General features: G+C 36.6%; 1 protein-coding gene across 2 annotated transcripts in view; it reads left to right on the top strand.

Moving 5' to 3' along the window:
- The first annotated feature begins 6,676 nt into the window (after positions 1–6,676).
- smad1 (SMAD family member 1) overlaps positions 6,677–13,446 on the top strand; it is a 25,891-nt gene continuing 19,121 nt past the window's right edge. Inside the window, exons 1-2 of one of the 2 annotated variants that reach the window (XM_016480696.1) lie at positions 6,699–6,761; positions 8,862–8,923. The gene's annotated coding sequence lies outside the window, so the exon portion shown is untranslated. Of the gene's footprint in view, positions 6,762–8,861; positions 8,924–13,446 lie in introns of both variants that reach the window. The other variant, XM_016480695.1, reaches the window with a different exon arrangement.

Genomic DNA, 13,446 nt, shown 5'->3' with positions numbered 1-13,446 from the left:
ATAAACACATTTCATTACACCAAATACACAAAATAATGTTCTTTTTAGCAGCATCATATGACCCCTTTAATAAAGTGATACATATGGTTCACCTTTAAAAAATATATGTAGGTATTGATAAGACTAGTTTTAACAGACAGAGCGAGGCTTGAGAGTTGTGAATGCCCAGGATAAGAGGGTAGACATGAAAATTCATCTTTAATGAGTCTTAATGTTGGAATCGTTTCTTACAAACACGCAGCTTTTCACTACACAAGACGTTAAGAGTAGTTTTGATTATTTGTGGATAATTTTGATGTTTTTATCAGCTGTTTGGACTCTCATTCTGACGGCACCCATTCACTGCAGAGGATCCATTGGTGAGCAAGTGATGTAATGCTAAATTTCTCCAAATATGTTCCAGTAAAGAAACAAACTCATCTACATCTTGGATGACCTGAGGGAGAGTATACTTTCAGCAGCTTTTTATTTTTAAGTGAACTATTCCTTTAAAATATGTTCTCAGTGATATCTGAATGTTTACCCAAGTTTATCAATACTGTGTGGTCAAAATATTCCTGCATGAAGGTTTACAAACAGCAATCTGCATTGGGCAGAGGTTATCATGGGAAAGGTACAGTAGCTGGCTGGGTCTTGTGGTTAATTGCCACTGATTGGATGAAGGAGGGAGAGAGTGAGGAGGATTGGAAAGGAAAGGCAGCTTCAGAATCAACAAAGAGGTGTGGGGGTTGAATGAGAAAACCTGATACCTACAAGCCCTCCCATAAATTCAATTGCAGGGCTATCTTTGTAACCTTTGACCTACCACTGCTACAGTTACAGCACTGTGGTAGCCATGGCAGCTACGATCAATGAAGCGATGGGGATGACATCATTGCACAGCGCATTCTCACAACTGGTGAATTAAAGGAAAACCCTGTAGCTAAGATTCTAAAAGCCTTATTTGTGCTTTGTAGATTTTTTTCTATATTACAATACATATTTTGAACGGTCAAGAGGAATGACGTTTTTTTTAACTCATGCTGACAGCGCACATATTTGCATTGTATATAAGTCATATGTGTTTAAAATGCTTTGCAGATGGAAATGAGTTTAGGGTGGATCTGGCTTTTGATACATAAGCTTTTTGATACATAATACATAACATAAGCTTCATTGTGTAAATGCTGAGTTATTCTCTTGCTAGCTGTTGTAGTCATCCCTCCTATGTTTTCTTTGGCATTATAGTGCATATACTGTTATTCCTTTCCAAGAAAAGCAAATCAGACATGGAAGCTTTGTTTACAGCTGGAGCTATTTTCACCACACAGAACTCTGTTTAGAATATGCCACAGGAAAGGATTATGTCAGAGGACTATCGCTTACAATATCTCCAGATGGACGCAGCACCACAGCTCTCGTCTCATGAGAAATTACCTTACAATGTTGAACTGAAGAAACATCTGTGATATGGGGAAAAAATATCATTCCATCTTCAAAGCTGCATATGATGTAATGCAGGAGTTATATTTGCTGAACATGCAAACAATAGCATCACCAACACCTGTCAAATGAACACAAATGAGTGTTAAAGGAGTAGTTCACCCATAAAAACACCAACTGTTTTGAGCTGTTTTGACTTGTTTGATCTGTGCATATTTTGATTCAGTTTTTTTTTTTCATTTGAGGAAGCAATATTATGAATAGAGGACTTGTATTTAGCCAGGTTAGAAGTTAAAAACATCTTGATGGATTTGTTTCTTAAAAACAAGCAACTTTTCTCTTCACAAGATGTTAATTGATGTCGTATGAATTAGTTGTGGATTATTGTTCTGTTTTTATCAGCTGTTCGAAGTCTCGTTCTGACGGCACCCATTCACTGCAGAGCATCCATTGGTGGGCAAGTGATGTAATGCTACATTTCTCCAAATATTTTCCAGTGAAGAAACAAACTCATCTTGGATGGCTTGAGGGTGAGTACATTTTCAGCAAATTTTTATTTTTGGGTGAACCATTCCTTTTGGTGTTGTAGCTTTATTCACGTGTTTAGAGGTATTAACTATGTGAGTTAATATTTTGCCTTTTTATTATTTTAAAATATTAAGACATTGCTGTTGTGTAGAGTTATTTTTCTGTTTGGGGGCTTGTGGTCCCAGAAAAGTCAATTAACTGTTTGAGAAATTAACCATCATTAAAACTCAGAATGAGGACTGTAAATGTCAACTGCTCAGTTAAGTTTATGTGTGTGTGTGTGTGTGTGTGTGTGTGTGTGTGTGAGTTAAAGGAGACATTTGAATACTCACCAGAGCTACCAAAGAGAAAGTTATGGGTGTAATTTTGCATGTTAATTACCTGATATAGATCTTCTTGAAGTACTACATAAACAATATGAACCATCATAGCAGACAGCATATGTGTCTCAAGATGCCTTTAAATTACACTGTAAAAAAAAAAAGTAGTAGCTGTGGTCACCATAGAAAGTACTGACAATAGCGAAAATATTTCAGGTATCTTGGGACGGCAAATAGGTGTATATTTTACAAGTTTATAATTTATTAAGTTATTTAATGTTAATATACAAATATTAAACTATAAATATCTGCTTTTTACTTTTTACAACCTCCAAAAATATTTTTTACTGTCAAAAATAATTTCCATTTGGAATGTTGAAATGCATCAAAAGTTTTTGTTTTGTTTTTGTCATAAAAGTTTTTACATAATTGAATATATTTTACCTTCTGGAAGCAAGACACCATTGATAATGATTGATAACTGGAATTGATACATATAATTGGCAAATGGTCATATAATGGTATGATTCCCCTCTGTGAATGTGCTTTTAAAATAATTATTAATAAATTGTTTTTACTTGCCAAAGCCCTAAATGTGATGGCATTTTAAGTAAACTTACATATAATACAAATTTCAACCATTTAAATTGTTCACAGTTCACCAATTAACCGGTATTTACCAAAGCCTTTACTGTTTTTCTATTTTAAAAAAATGCTAACTTTTTTTTACAGTGTAAGGCTAAAGTGTAGTTGTAATATAATGTATTGATAAATTGAATATGTGTTAACCAATTTCCTTGGATTACAACTCTGAATATTTGAACAATATACCAACAATGTGTTCACAAAACCAAACCCAGTGGGCTTTTTATCACAAATGACAAGGACGACCTTGGCAAATGCTTTTACACTAGCGTGGTCTTCAGTATGCAAGCCCTCCACCAAGTGACCATGGCAGCTGTTCCAGCCTCTTGAGCCTTATGCAAAGCCCCACAATTGTCCTCTTATTCTTCTCTCCACCCTGAGGTATGGCAGACCACCCTCCTAGCAACCATGGGGATTGCTGATGGTGGGGATAGGGGTTAACTCTAGCCAGGCCAGGGTGGGGAGCGTCATCTTACACGTCGCCCATTTACAAATAACATATTGTCCATTTGAACAAATGCCAGTCACCAAAGTTGTTACCCTATCACAGAGGAAAATAGGAGGCACGTCAGCTGTCAAGGCCACTGTGCTCTCTCATCTCTTAACCCACATACCTTTCTCTAGAAACACAAAACCTCAGAGAGAAGGTTTTTATGGTATATTTAAGGCATTCAAGGAAAAACAACCTTAAGAAATATTATGGGTTCAACAGATGCTATGCAAATATAAATTAAGATTTGGCCTTATTTTTTTAAATAAAAAAACAAAAGCAAAATCTGGGTTACAGTGTGGTGCTTGAAGTGAATGGGGCCCGTTAAAGTGAAAATACTCATTGTTTCATTAGTATAACCAAATTTTCATTTAAATTTAGAAATTGTGGTAATTCTGTTATGTTTTTTTCTCATTAGTGTATGTGTGTCTACATGTTTTTTTATTTCAGTTTTGGTTTTGGTTATTTTTTGTACATCAAATTAAAGTGAATTAAAATGAGAAATGTTGCCACATGGCAAATAGTTGAAATAAAAGAGTTTGTTATTTCACTTAATATTTATTTTATTTTAAGTAACAAAAATGTTTTATGGTTTTAATTTTATTTGTTTGTTTTTCTATAATAAACCCGCTCAAGATAAATAAACATATATGTTAACATGATTTTGTGAGAAAAAAAATCATATTACTATGTTTAATATTATAGCTTTGCTGCCATGGTGACATAATGCCTAAAACTTTACAACTACTAAAATTTCTACAAAGTTTTGCTCCATTCACTTCTAAGAGTTTATTTTTTAAGTGTTTATTTTTGGCCCCATTCATTTGTGCTTTATACTAACTTTGATTTTTGCTTCTTTTAAGTCAAATTTTAGTCTTTTTTTTTTGTTGTAATTAACATGCCACAAATACTGTCAATTGAGCTTATCAAGCATTAAACCCAGAATAGTCCTTTAATGCTGCTCCACAATTTTTCATACTACCTCAAGCATCAAATTAACATGTATTTATGCAGGTGAGCTTATAGTCCGTGATGGTTCGCTGGATAAATAAAAAGCCCTTGGAGACAGTATTTAAATATTACCACTCCAGACATTATTTCTAGAAGAGCAGAAGCAACAGTGTCAATGGAGGCGCCTGTTTGAAATGCGAGCTGCCTGATTCTCTGCCATCATGCTTAGCATTACTGAAAACACCAGTGCTGTGCCAAAGACCGCTGATGGCACCAAAGCACAAATGAGTCGCATATGTAAGCAAGCGCAAAGCTTGGCTCCCCGAAAAGAAATGAAAATACCACTGATTTAGAGAGTGTTGCTTCACTTTTTAGCACTACCTCACATTCCCATGGCACAACCGTCCGGCTCCATTGTGATGAGGCTGAATGAAGGCTCAGTGACAGAGGTGAGAGGCCCTCCTCCGACCTCTCCTCCCTCCTCAGCAGTGGCTGATACTGTTAAAACAAAAGGACTCAAATTGAAAGTGCACCTGACAGCATCCCAGTGGGAGACAAGATGAGCATTGTAGTTTGCTTGCTCATTAGGAGGCGACTTTATCCTTAAACCTAGGTGTATGTCAGTAAGCATAAACATTTTAGACATTCGTCAGTGTTTGAAAATACATTAGTGTAGTCCATTTATATTAAAAAAAAAAAAGCATAAATACACTATGGAAATAAGCTTTCTTTAGGAATGTTATTTTGAGTTAGTAGTCTCAGTACATCCAAACTGTTACCCGTTTACATAGAAGACAAATTTGATGATATGAAAATTAATCCAGTGCAGCTGCTACTGTAAAAAATGGGCTGATAAGAAGCTATGCAAATACATAAAGTGGAAATAAGTAAGCTGCAGCTTATTTAGTATGACAGCTGCAAGGTACAAAAAAAACAATTGGCTTTAATAATGATGATGATCAATTACAAGATTTAAAAACAAAACAAATAAAACAGAAATATATTGTTAATATACGATGAATTTCTGACATATTAGACGTGTTTTATAATTCTGCACACTAAACGCACTCTCAGCTCGCAGTGTTTTCCGAGATTTCACATTCACGTGCAGTTTACTCGCGCCTCACTCAGACATTCTGTCGCCAACCGCGTGACGTAATCTGCGCGAGCAGCACTGCTACTCTCGATGGTCTCCCTCCGCCAGCGCCGCCACAGGATAATATAGTTCCTTGAGCTCTCGCACTCAGAAACATAATAAGCTGGGATATTAATGAAGAATAAATTATTTTACATTAATATATGCCAACTTAAGCTGATTGTTGACATTAGCAACCTAACATTGTAGGGTTTCATGAAGATGGTCTTAAATAGCATTGATTGATTTAGCTATGCATTTCGTTTGTAGAAAATATGATTGATTTTCTATGATTGATTGTACATTTTTCGTGTTGTTTTTCGTCTTCACGTTGTTACAGACAATTTGTGATTGACAAGCTACATGCAAAAAAAGATCTTACACTGACAGATTTTGTTGCACTTTTTTTGCGAGATTAAAAAAAAAGTGGATTAACACTTTAGTAGGCCTAACTAAACTTTTGATTCATATTGCTCTAGGAAAGTTTTTTTTATTTGTATTTTTTACTAGGTAAATAACAATTTTAAAAATAAAAGTAATTAGCCTAAATGTAACTTTGCTTGTTTCATAGTTTTAAAATAGCCTATGTATAATCTAAATCACTTTCAAGAAAAAGTATGTACTTTTATTTTATATTAGCAATAAAGTCATTTGTGGCGTGTCAATCAATCATTTAACATGGCAGGCTACCTTAAAATACTGGGTGGAAATGTTTCTGAAAATTTGTCATAAGCTTTGTTTTTTAAAACATGCAAACCCAAATGGCATCAACGTCATTCTATCCTGGGATGAGCTTAATGCTGATTTTTAGTAGTGGAGGTTCCTTTACCACTTGTCACACACTACCTGTATTGCAGTCACCCTACTGTAGCTACTGTACAGTGATAAACCACATCCTTAGTTGTTGTATGTTGAGCTGAATTAACACAGCATCACTTGATAAACTCATTGCACCACCTGGTTTCCCCACGGTCCTACCCAGGACAGTGCCATGATGGGCCACAGACTGCCTGGCCTCCTCGGGCCCTGGAAAGAGTAGGCTACATTGTTACAATGTTACATAATTCATTCCACAGTACTTTGAAAACGTTGAATGTGTAAAAAAGTAGGACTTGTTAGGACTTGCGCGCCGCCCCTCACCATATCCCGCGGCGTGATACGAGCTCGGTGCGGAGGGTGCGGCGGTCCGCGACACATTGACGCCAGGCGAGAGCACAGCGAGTCTGGCTATATGAATGCTGTGAAGGATCGCGTCGAGGTGGCGCACAAGGTACAGTAAACTTTAGTTTTCTTTTAAACGTGCCAACAAACTGTGAACTTACAAACGGCACTTTTGTAAATGGTTTTTAGAGGAACGCGCAATTTATAACTTCTTAGCGAGTGTTTATCGCGCATTGAGAGCAGTAATGAAGCATCCAACTTGGTGGCTCTTCATAACAACTCAAGAGCGTAAATCACTCAGTATTTGCTATGGCTCGTGTGTGTGTGTGTGTGTGTGTGTGTGTGTGTGTGCGCGCACAGCTTGTTCTCATGAAGTCATGCTTTTTGTAGTGCATCAAGTACAATTTTGTTTTACTGTTAGTCACATGATGTTTGTGCTGTTGATGTTTGCAGTCAGTTTCAATAATATAATAAAAATATTTCATTTTATGTTGTATTTGTTTATATGCTTTATAACCGTTGACCTTGATTATTATTAATTCCACACACATTTAAAATCTGTTTAGTCATTCCTTTACATATTATTCATTCCATTTTGCTTCATTTCGTGCTTTACCACCCACTTCGGTTTATTATGCAGTTGGAGGGGATTTTTTTTGGTTGTTAAAAAATGGCAATAAATCATACACGTCACTTAGAGTGAATATTTGCCCCTGTACATGATGCATGCAGAGCCTGTGAGACCTGAGCCAGATTTCCTGACATCATTGAAGATGGCATATCAGATTACTCAAAGGACAAGAATTTGTCCTTGTCCATGATTTGCTTGGATTGTTTTATTCTCACACATTGTGTGTGTGTGTGTGTGTTGGGACAGATAGAGAAAAGGAGTGTGTGTGTGTGTGTGTGATTGTCTTATATCAGCATTTAACTTACTGTATTGTTTGGGTGAGTTGTCTAGGTACCTTGATGGACTGAGATGAGCAGTGACCCTCTCGTACATTGAATACAATTGAGTGTTGCGTTTTAACAAAGACTATAGAATACCCTACTTTGATTTTAAGGCTGACCTATAACTACATGTGTACAGTACATTGGAAAGCCATTGAAATAATCATTATTGAATGTTCTAATTTTTGTCACAAAACTTTGGGATCAAACAGTAATCGGCAGAACCCCCGTGGTACCCAATTTTGAAAATCAAAGCTTACATGACTGAGGTTTGAACAGTGACCTAAAAATTGTCTAAATAAAATACATACAATTTTATGTATTTACTGCACGTTTCCAGATAGATTTTGTGTGTGCATGGGGTCACAGTTAATAATTTGCTTAATAACATTTTAGGAAACATTTTTTTTACTTTATTATTATTATTATTATAATATATACTTATTTATGTTTATTCATTATTTTAATAAAATAAATAAAAAGTGAAAAATAAAAGTAATTACATTTTGCTTGTACAGATTTTAAATGCTGTTCATTATTATTTTTATTATTATTATTATTATTATTGTTGTTGCTAAATAATAATATTAATCATAATAATAATCATCATCATCCTTCGGTCCACTGTAGTAAAAAAATATCACAACTGTATATCATAATACAGACCTAAAAAGTTGTTTTCATCATTATTTTTATTGTTATTGTTGGTGGTGTTAATATTGTGAGAAAGAGACAGAGATCTAATAAATAAATAAATAAATACGTAAACAAACTAAAAATAATGAACCATCACAATATCACAATAGCTACAATACATCTGAAAGGTATTTTATTCACAGACCAGCATAGTGTTCCTGCTTTCTGATGGCTAAGTGTGAAGTGAATGCAACCATGGCATGCTCAGGTCTGTGTGTGGACTCATGTGTCTAAATATGAAATGCCTTTCCAATGATTTGTTTTCAAGTAGTGTAACAGGTCAACCTTCTTTTGTAGTGGTTTCTTGGCTCATAGTATCAGCGAAGCTCCACAGTGACTCACAACATACTGAGAAGAGCAAACAATTAGCCATCAGTTTACAGAGCATTAGCTGTTGTGCAAGAACCTTTGGCCAGTTTGATTTAAAAGTGGCATCACAGGGAGTTTGAAGTGCACTTGCTCTTGTTCTGAGTGTCTGTCTCTCTCACTCTCACTTTCATTTTATCCCTCCCATTTGTCCAACCCACCAACCCTTGTTTTTAAAAAAAAAATGTTTTAATAGAGAACATCGCAATAGAGCTGGCGCTTAATGGAGGGCCCCAGATCCAGCCCTTGATAAATAATGTAAGTTCTTTATAATGCAGAGTCCCCTGGGAGGACTGAGAGAGCATCATTACTGCCTCCTAAATTGATTAACGGCACTGAACCAGCGCAAAATGATAGATACATGGAGATGATGCGGGGGGTCAAGGCTGTCAAAGTTGCACATTAGCTCTGCCCGCTGCACCAACCCTCAAGCTAATGCTAATATTTACATGCACTCAAGCCTGGAGAGTGCTAGCTGAATACACAGTGATTGCATTTTAATGGCTGCCCTGCATTGCAAATGTGGAACCGAAACTGCCATTTTTTTCCATTTGCGCAATTTTTCAAGCAGCAAGTGCTCAATCACAGTTCACTGATAAGACCCTTTTACGCTCATCTTACGCTTATTTCATCTCCACCCAATGTTTGGATCCTCTGTCTGTGCACTAGGTAGTTGGCCCAAACAGTGAACTTGCCTTTAAGTATTGGTTGTTTTGACTGGGCTCCAGACAGCCCAAACTAACATTGTCTGAGTCAATACAATGGCATATTGACCTTTTATGTAAGTGTGTGGTCTGACCAGTGGTCAGATTTTATGAATCTCAATAATATGTATCAATTCCCATCACTTCGACAGTCTTTGTATGCCTTTGCCTAGATGTTTGGACTGTGGAGTTCCTCTCTAAATGACATGGAATTGAATTAAACGAGGCAGCTGGACAACAACTCTGAGACCTGTCAGTGGTCATCAAAGCTTAGTTCTAACCAGACAGACCAAAAGATCTTACCAAACCCAAGAGCCTGGTGTGAGAACAGCATCTACGGATGTTCAAACAGCACCTGCTGTGGGAATACCTGATCTGTGTGCTGTTTGGGTTCGGGAAGGGCGCTTTCAACATGTATGACAGCTTCCCTAAGGGAACAGCTGCATGTGTATTTGAGTTTGAAGTGGCCTACAAATTGCCTGTGATATGTAAAGATAAAGAGGCTCTTGATGTGTCAGGGAGATACTTGTAACAGTCACACAAAGGTGTTGAAGAGTTTCTCCGCTCCTGAGTCTTGGTCATTAAAGAGAGTTTAGTGTGTCATAATATGTTCCTTGTAATATTACGGCATCACTTTGATATCAGAATCTCAGATTTGCTTAGTGACTTAATTTAACTTCATTTTCTTTCAAGGTTTGTCATTTTTCTTTTACAATGTTAATATTATTATTGGTTTTAAACTGTGTGATTTTGTAATATTTTTTAGAATGTAAGAGTGGTATTACCATGTTATTACTACACTTACCTGTTTTTATTATTTATAAAATTGAGAAATGATTTGGAATTTCACATGTTAGATGAACTACAGAACATTTGTAATTGTCATCATATGAAGTTTATGAGAATTTATAATCTGAGAATTATTAGCATCAATTCAAGCAGTCCATATTCATATTCTAACGACAACAACAAAATATTACTCTGCAGTATTTTCAAACAAAATATGTTTATTTTACTTGCACAAACCTGCTGCAATGGTTCAATAGGCATATAGCCTATATTCTTAAAATTCAGTCCCAAAGTGTGTGAGATCAAACTTTATTAACACTTTATTTTAAGGTGTCCTTGTTACACATGTTACATGTACTTACTATTATAATAACAATAAAGTATGCATAATTACATGTGTAACACCCGTTTGCACCAATAAGAATTTTGAGTTATTATTTGTGTTGTTGTTTTTCCTAATTTTTCGTAAGTGCAACTATGGATGTTATTTGGACAAGTTCGACTATGGAGCCTGTAAATAATGTAAATAAAGGCTAGAGCAAATACAGTATTCAGTGTTTTCTTTTTATATGTATACACCAGCTGGTTATTTACTATGAGAAATGGCCAATGTTGAAGGAGAGAAAAAAAAATATATACACAGTTGTGTAACAGAAAAAAAAACAGTATACCGGTATCACAGTGTACAAATGTCAGGTTGTACAACAAATACAAAACTCTATGGGTGCACCTCGTAAACACACTAAATATATCTACAAGTATGTAAGATCAGTTTCGTAATTCTTACCCATACATGAAATTTGTAACTCACAAAAATCACAATGTAAATCAATTAAGTTTCACAGTCAATAAAGACCCAATCCAATGAAATCTCGGTTTCTTCCACAGTCAAATTGTCAAATCAAATAGTTCCTTTCTTTAGTCTCTTTAAATAAAAAATCAGTTTGTTTTCTTTTCCAGCGGTCAGTGGGAAAAAAACAGTTAAACGTTAAATCTGCTCCATCAACTGATTTCTAGAACTTTCCGTTCCACCGCAACAAAAACCTGACCTGTATTTTAGGCCAAACAATAACAGGAATATTTTCATGTTTAATTTGCAAAGAGATGTAACAATTAAGACACAGCTGTCTGCTGAATTTTCTTCTCAAAGCAATTAACTCAAATCAAACTCAAATAACATTCTCACAAAACAATTATCAATATAAATCAAGTTAAACTCAAATATAGCGTTGACAGAATATAAATTAGGACAAAACCCATATTAAACCATAAATACATTAGTATAACCTTCAAGATTCTACATAAAACATACAAAGGGATTTTATCCCATAACTGCATAGAAACTTGTTTACTGATCGTTATCAGATTAGCGTTCGACAAACTTCGATAAAATCATACCAAAAGCATTAAACACTCACCAAATCCATGTCAATCGATGATTTTATGAATAGTGACAAATGGTGATCTTCAGTTACACTAATCTGCGTCAGCTCTACTCTGTCCCTGTTTCACAAAATGGAGGATTCAACTCTCCCTCTGCAGGGGAGCACGTTATCGGGAGAGCAGACTTAAAGGGCCAGAACCACTTTTTTTTCACATACATGTTGCAATTGAATACAAAGACTCAAATAAATGAAAATCAAATGAAAACATTATTTTCACCCAAAAGAAAACACTTCACTTTCTTTTATGAATTGAAAGAAAAAAATTGTAATAAAATGAAATAAATCACTGTTATGTATTGTGTGTGTTTTGTTTATTAATTAATTTCCAACTCTTTCTGTGTGACTTTATCACCTGTGCTACACCCTCCCCATCAGAATCTATGCATGTCCCGTTGCATTAGCTCTTACTGGCTGGCATGTGACTGGTACATCAAAGGTTGAGGGTAAGGATGTTTCAACAAAGTCAACTCCATTTAGAGAGTTTGTGAAGGCAGTGGTAAGGCCATGAAAAAGTGCTTGGGCGACCAAAACTAACGGATTGCCCAATTCTCTATACTGCAATCTCTCTGGTTTTTCCTTTTTTCTTTGAGGGCGTCTCATTGAACATTCTGGCTCTTGAGAAGATTCGCGCTTCTCAGCATCAGACAAAGTATCACCTGGAACATTTGAAAGTGGTGCCCTAGCTTCCTCTTCGGGGTCTTCCTCGACACTCCTTTTGACCTTGCAGTATCGTCTGCACCATCCCCGTCGGGATCTCCACCACTAACCTGTTGACGGGTTCTAGGCCTTGAGGAAGGATTTGGTGGATTGGACACCTTCTCGGTTGCTAAATCCACATGGAAGCAGAAAGTCCCGATGCAAGGTACGTAATGGTCTTTCCTCTCCTTCAGGTCTTACTGTATATACTGGAAGCTCACCAACCCGACATACCACAATGTAAGCAGATGGCTCCCATTTATCAGCGAGCTTATGTTTTCCCCGCAAGCGAACCTGCCTCACTAAAACTCGATCGCCAACTTCCAAAGTAGAATCAATAACATGTCTGTCAAACCTTATCTTGTTTCTTTCAGCATTCTTGAGTGCATTGCTGGCGGCAATTTGATAGCTCTCCTCAAGGTGTTTTTTCAGTTTTGACACGTATTGGGAGTGTGACAGTCGCTCTCTGGTGGTAGGAAGACCAAAAGCTAGGTCGATAGGGAGGCGGGGCTGCCTTCCGAACATTAATTCGTAAGGGGTGAACCCCGTTACTTCATTTTTTCGTACAATTGGACGCATGAGCGAGAGGTTTAACGAAGTCACGCCAGTGAACTTTTTGTTCATCATTCATGCTACCTAACATTTTCAGAAGTGTCCTGTTAAATCTTTCCACAAGATTTCCACGTGGATGATAGGGTGTGGTTCTTCCCTTTTTGATTCCAGAGATAGCACACAGTTCTTTTATAGTATGTGACTCAAAATCATGACCTTGATCACTGTGTAATCTTTCTGGGAATCCGTAGTGGATGATGAAATTGTCCCATAGAACCTGGGCAACGGTTCGAGACTTCTGATTGGCAGTTGGTATTGCCACTGCATACTTGGTAAAGTGATCTGTTATCACAAGTATGTCTTTGAAATTGCTTCGATCCGGCTCCAAAGAAAGAAAATCCATACACAACAACTCTAAAGGTCGAGTTGTTCGTATGTTGACAAGTGGAGCTGCTTTCTCTGGAGGAGCTCTGTGGACTACACAACGAGGACAAGTCTTAATCTTTTGCTCCACGTCCCGTGCCATTTTTGGCCAGTAAAATCTGGACCTTACCAAGTCAAGGGTACGATCTATCCCCATGTGGCCCATCTCGTC

Source organism: Sinocyclocheilus anshuiensis, unplaced genomic scaffold (genome assembly GCF_001515605.1).
Source record: "Sinocyclocheilus anshuiensis isolate Anshui unplaced genomic scaffold, SAMN03320099.WGS_v1.1 scaffold309, whole genome shotgun sequence".
NCBI classification, from domain to species: Eukaryota; Metazoa; Chordata; class Actinopteri; order Cypriniformes; family Cyprinidae; genus Sinocyclocheilus; species Sinocyclocheilus anshuiensis.
The sequence above is the reverse complement of the archived record's forward strand: the minus strand, read 5'-3'. Positions and strand labels throughout refer to the sequence as shown.